This window comes from Athene cunicularia (assembly GCF_003259725.1).
Source record: "Athene cunicularia isolate RWA chromosome 2 unlocalized genomic scaffold, athCun1 chr2_part1, whole genome shotgun sequence".
NCBI classification, from domain to species: Eukaryota; Metazoa; Chordata; class Aves; order Strigiformes; family Strigidae; genus Athene; species Athene cunicularia.
The window spans coordinates 5,335,182-5,341,768 of NW_020799095.1; positions in this window are offsets into that span (position 1 = coordinate 5,335,182).

Genomic DNA, 6,587 nt, shown 5'->3' on the forward strand with positions numbered 1-6,587 from the left:
TGGGGAGGAGAGGGGCTGTGCCACCCACAGTCAGGCCTTATGAAAACTTGCTTCAGCACAGCCTGTTGTAAAGAGAATTTCATGTGAGCCAGAGCCAGAACTTATGGCTCCTGTGAGACTGGCGTGTGCAAGTCTTTCTTCAAGGGGCTCAACACCTAGATTTGATGTAGATAATAAGGAATTTATGCATTTTCTCTGTAAACAGGAATTAACTGGGATTTTCTACCTTCTGCTAGGGCTGCTTCCAGCTTTTCTTTTAATCTTCAGCAGATGCCACTGCCCTCCTCAGCAGCGGGATGTTCTCCAGCCCTGCTGTGGCACTGGTTTACTTTGCCTATAGTAAGCAGCCACTGAGACCCAGAGGAGGAAGAAGTGGCTGTGACTGGTGAGACCCAAGTGCTTCAATCCTTACCCAAGCCTTGTTCCCTTCTGTTCCTTTAACACACTCGAGCAAAGTGCAAGAGCAGGTCTGCAGGCTGGGACTGAAGCTCCTCAGCTGTCATCCTCCATGCTGTTCCTCCCTGCTCCACAACCCCTTGTACGCTCCTGCCGGAGTGAAGCAGAGGCAGAACACGGGAGCTCCTGTGAGCTGTGCCACACAGAGGCAGGTGTCACCTGCCTGCTCACTGCTGTCAGGGAGGCAGCTGCCAGGGGCTGGTTTGGGGCTGAAATGTCTGGTCCCTCAGTCCTTTTGCTTTGGTGAAGTCCCAGGCTCACAGTGAGAGTGCTCGGCCACAGCAGGGCACTTTGCTACCCATCTCCCGGCAGAGACTGCGCTGCCTTGTTTTTCCCTTGGATCAGCTGCATTTCAAGCTATTAAGTAACAAAAGACTTTTTTGCTGTTCCTGCAAAACAACATCAGGATCTCAAACATGCTCCTGTTAATGACTCCCTGGTGATGGTTTCCAACCTCAGTTTCATCAACTGGAACACTCTTTAATAAGGTTGTGGTTATCTTACGGGCTCTGTGAACATCTTTGTTGCTATCCTGTTCTCAAGATAAGGGTAAGAGAGCAGCACAGGACACGGGAGTTTTCATATCACACGAGTTCCAAATCAAATTTGATGTCTCTGATTTAGACTTGAGAAGATCATAGTTACTCTAGCCCCTTAGCTAATACCTTTGGAGGGGAAAAAAGGAAATGAAACCTCAGCTGCTTTCTGATATACAGCAGCCCTCCTGCACCCTGCTGGCATGGCAGGGACTGCAACCAGGCCAGCTGTGCTTGGGCGTTGGAGGTGCTCAGAGGTACCAGCATGTAGGCTCTCCCAGAGGAGCACCCTCACTACATGTTCTCACTGTGTTTTGGCAATTGGTAAGCCTTGTTACTTCCAGGATTGGAAACCTATGGGTTGAAAAGTCACGACTTATGTCCTACCTCTCGTTCTTTACCCGCAGAGAGAGACCAGCTTTAATCTGATGAGGCTTTACCTGCTGTCTGATCATGCAAACCTTTCTCTAAATTCAAAAAATTAAGGAACTAATGAGGCTGACACTGAGATTCTCTTAAAATCTAATTCAACATCCACCACCGTATGAAATCAAACCATCACTCAAAGGTGAGTGACATGCAACAAGATCATAAGCTGGCAGAACTGCCATCTGCCAGTGCTAAAATACTGACTTTAATTTCAAGTGACTTCACTTGTGCTGATGCTGAGACATGCAGTTTCATGCAGCCTGCTTAGCGAACCTACACAATTAGGAATTTCTCCAGAGTTTTGGTGTTAGATATAGACACTTGACTGTAGTTTTCTTTGGGGTGTGACAGGCAGAAAAGCAAAGCGGTGAAGACAGCCAGATTTACCCCTAGCCCACAGGAGCTGCGTGCTGCAAAAGAAGGGAGGGTGAGACCTTTGGTGCAGCTCCTTTTGGAAACAAGGATTTTGAGCAGCTGATAGCACTTGAACTCAGGTTCTCCGTGTTTGGGTCTGGTTTAAGGCCTGAGGATCTCTTTTAGCACAGATCCTTCTGTGCTGTGTGACCCTTGATGATCATGGGGTAGGGATGTGAGCTGTGCTTGCTATGGGATGTGATGGGAAGGCTCCCTCCGGAGGCTCAGAGCCAATTTCCTAAGGCTGGTGCTGGGAATAACGTTTTGGCAAAGTGCTGACTCCTTGGTTTTCCTCATCATTGTCCTTATGAAAACCGCCCTTTCCTGAACTATTACCGCATTTCTTCTCGATTGGTCTCAAAAACAATGATCCACAGATTTGTCTCTTTAACCTGTTCTGATGTTGTTTATGCTGATGGAAAACAGGAATGATGCCAGCACGAGTTTGGGCAGCAGCTAATTAATGTCAGAGATTTCCTTCTGTTAGCCCCACTTTCTTTCTGTTAGCTCCACTTCCTCACAGTGCAGTTTTTACTGTCCACTGCTGGTTTTTTTCCTTTTGAGGTTATTCTGGTGTTGCTTAGACACAGATCCTCCCCCTGCAGAGTGGATTTGGCCAAGGCAGCAGAGGTATGAAACTCAGTATGCTGCCCCAGCCATGGCTTGAGCCACCAAGCTGCACGGGCCCACGTGTAAAGGTGCTTTTGGGTCTCTCCTTTGCTTTCCTGCTGTCAGTGCCAGCGGGGGAGGCAGGAGCCAGGCAAAGGGCAAGCATCATTCAGCATTGTGGTGGCCTGTCTTTGAACTGGTAACTTAGCCTTGAAAAGCCAGGTCTGGTAATTGCTGATTTTGATAATAACCGTGTGAATACTGTTATCTAGTCCACCCTTCCACTTTCCAGCCATTGTGCAGCGGTGCTGCCTCATTTCTTGGCTTGGCAATACCTGCTCATTTCCTAGGACCTGAATCAAAATAGCCTCTGATCTTGCTGCCCATTTCCTCGCCTAGCTGGGCACGAAATCACAGGTCTCCATCACTGCCAGGAGCATCCATCTTCCTTTCGTGAGCTTGTTCCAGCCACTGTTTTGCTAACTGAAAGCCTTCCAAATTCAGCGTTGCAGCCTATTTACTGGGTTTCCCAAAGCCACGTAAACTTTTCTGACTGCTTCCCTGCAGCTCTGGGACAGTTTCCATAAGCATAGGTTCTTCTGCACTCTTTTTTCGTCTTGAACCGGTTTCCTTACAAGCTAACAGGATCTACTCTCTCTCTGACCAGGAGATTGGGCTTGAAGCCAAGGAGTAAAATGCTTTTACTGGGAAGTAAAATCCATAATTGCATAGATTTAAAAAAATCATAGACCAAAGCCTCGTTTCTTGGCATAATTATAGTCTTTCTACTTCTCATTAACCCTTCCATGAATTAGCTGTTTCGCCCTTTCCCCCAGTGCCTTATCCCTTTCTCTCCGATGGGCTGTGTGTGCCTAACGAGCCTCCCAGCTGTTTCTCCTCAGCTCTGACGTTTGCTGCTTCTCTTTCAGCCCCAAAGGGGAAGGGTTTGTGGGGCCAAAACCTCACCACCGTCTTCCAGTTCTGTTAGTTCATCTAATAAAAAGGATTACCTCTACCCACCTCCCACGCCTCCCTTACATAAGAAGTGTGAATCATCAGGATCTCAAAACCACGATGCCTGCCCAAAGATCCAACTTACAAAGGACCGCTGGTAGCCCTGTTAGTTGACTGGAACTGCAACCTCGGGCTTCAGCAGGAGCCCAGGCAGGGGATGCGCTGGGTACAGGCAAGGGCCTTTCAGGTTTTAGTGGCCGTTGCTCATAGCATCCCCCTTCTGGACCCACTGCAGCAACACTTCAGCTTGCTCCTGTCAGGTCAGTTCATGGGGGTTTATGAGCTCTTACAATGTCAAGTTTGGGGGTTTTTTTCAGTCTACATAGGACAGAACTGGGGCAAAGTCCCCTGTGAATAGGTCTTACAGCCAGAGACAAGTTTGAGTCTACTTTTCATTTTTCTCTTTTTAAAGAAATACAGTGGTGGCATCCAGCACAGGACCTGCTGGCTGGTGCAGACAGATGCACCCTTCGTTACAGACCTGTCCTTCAGGGGCTAATGGAAAGTCACCCTGCCCTTCTCCTCTCAGCTGAGGAGTCAGACAAATGCAATGCTCCAGCAGGTCCCAGCCACCCAGAAACCTGTTGTTAGGGATCGCTGTCAGACTCCACACCAGAGCCATCTGTTTCATGCACAGCAAAGAGAGCATTTCATTTTTTCCCCAGCGTGGAAAGACATGAATCAAAGCAAAGGCAGGCGAGCAAATCTGGGGCCAAGGAAAACTGAGGGGAGGTGCTGAATTACCACAAGTACTTTGGATAGGTAAATGCTACTCAAGTGTCAAGAGAAGGGAAAGTGTATGTGTATGTAGGTGTCTGGCACCTCTTGGTTTCCATCCAATTTTGGGATAGTCCAGACAGGAGAACGGTAAATCTCCAAAATATATGTTCTCTGGCTTAAATTTGAGTGGGGAGGGGGGTGTGTGTGGTAAAGGAGAGTGAAAATCAAACCCATTCCTCCTTGGATTCAAAAGCTTGAACTGCAAAGGAGCCCAGGTAGGATATAAGGGCAGTGTTTTCCTTAGTCAGCAAAAGCAGGGTGAGGCAGGGTTCCACAGTTGTGGCCAAACTAAATCAATAGCAGCTCTTTTTCCAACCTCACCCCTGTTTATCTCAGACCTTTTATGTTCCTATGACTCCAGTGGTTCACATCGTGCTGGGTGGCATCTTAACATTAAATCTTTTCTCAAAAATTAAGTCAAGGGCCAATGTCTGGAGCACTTTGTTCTCCAAAATGCCCGTCCCTCGTCTTTTCTCTGTACATGAATTTTCTTCACTTCCTCAGATTGTTCCTGCTCCTCCTGCAGGAAAACCTCACTTGCTTGTGCTGTAGCTGCTGAACAACCCAGCAACCAAAAAATCAGGTGGTGGTCTTGGTTTAGGCTGCAGGGCTGCTCAGCACAGCACAGATGTTCCAAGAAGTCAGGCTGGGACTCTGCAGAGGGGTCTTGGGAAGAATCAATTTTTGTTAAATGTGCTCCCTCATCCTGATTGCAGCTCATCCTGGTTGTCTGTTACAGCTCTAGGGGTATTTAGAGGCCTGATTGTTCCCAAAACTGAGTGAAACCCCAAATTTCTAAGGTTTTTTTTAGCCACCTAACCACTCAGGTGGCCCCAGGGAAGGCCCCCGCCATGTACATAGCCTGACTCTGGGGCTGGGCATGTGAAGCATCAACCAGCTTTTCAGAGCCACCATGCCTTGTGAAGCTATCGACCCTGGAACATGCCAGGTTTCCTAAGTGCAAAGTGCACCTGTAGATTTTGACTCAAATGTGTGAGCACTGCCAGAGAAGGAAGGGAAGCAGTCCAGTGCCAAGCGGTTGCAATGCACTTGGTGTGGAGAGGGAGCAGCCTTCCTCTTAGTGGGACATCTGCGTAGCAGATCAAACATCTTCCCAGCTTTCTTAATCCATGCTTTTGCCCAGGCCTGCTGAAACACTTTCCTGTTTCAGATCACTTTTGGGGAAAAAGGTGTAGAGGCTCAGATCTCCCCTTCCTGCTTGACCGGTGGGGTGAGACAGAGCCGAAACACCTCCAACTCCCAGCCAGGGCACTGGAAAGGGATAGAGCGTGACACAATGAGCAGCCCTCCAGTTTGGTTAAAACCTCTGGAGCTGTTGTTTGGTTTCCTATCCTACAGAACTGAAAGCAGTTTTGGAAAATGAGAAACATGTGAAGCCTCGGCATGGTCTGGTGGTGGGGATGCCTTTGTCGCCTGAGGAGTCTTGCTCCCCTGGGAGGTGCCACCCAGGTGCCTCTGAGGTCTCAGTGTGGTGCTGCTGCCAGGCAGCCCCAAAGCACTGACCTCCCTGTCCTTGCAAAATTGCCATAGGAGTAGGGTGCAGTATGACCAGCGCAGCTGTCCTCACCCCTGAGAATGGAAATCACCATGAGGAGAACGATTTATGCTGGAATTGCCCCAGAACCAGCAATTTGAGCCTAGGGTCAGGAGCCACCCTCTGTCTCCAGCCATCGGTGTAAGGAAAAGGGAGGCAAACTCCAGGTTGGCTCCTGCTGCCCCTCAGTCCCAGGCAGGTCCCGCAGCCAAAGAGGGGTGCCACCAAGCCTCCCTGCATGGGCACAGACTGAAGCCTTATCCTGCAACCTAAATTTGGGAGCTGGACAAGAGCAAAGGCACAGCCACACACACTGCGGGGTTGCTGTGCACATCGCTCCCCTTTTGGAGGAGGAGTGTCCCAAAAATAGAGGTCCAAACCTATTGCATGGGAAGCTGCCTTCAAACTGTGGCTGTCTAAGGGCAAACAAGAGATCACTGCCAGGGCAGAGGGGAGGAAGCAGCTGGCTCTCATGGGATAGCTCTGCCCACAGCAGGCAGGGCTGCCCAGCAGCTGCCTCCCATCCCCACAATGAGCAGGGAAATGGGTGACCCCCACAGCAAGAGTCATTCTCCAGAGGGGACCCTGTGCAGAGCTGGGAAGAGGCAGGCATGAGGCATCAGCCTCATCTCTCATGGAGAATCCCACCAAGGCCACAGTGGGACTTTTTTTGAGGTGTAAGAGTTGTCCTACACTTTGAGCAAGGACTACTCTAGAAAAAAACAAAAAGCCCTCTGCTCCCCACCCCCCCCCCCCCCCCCCCCCCCCCCCCCCCCCCCCCCCCCCCCCCCCCC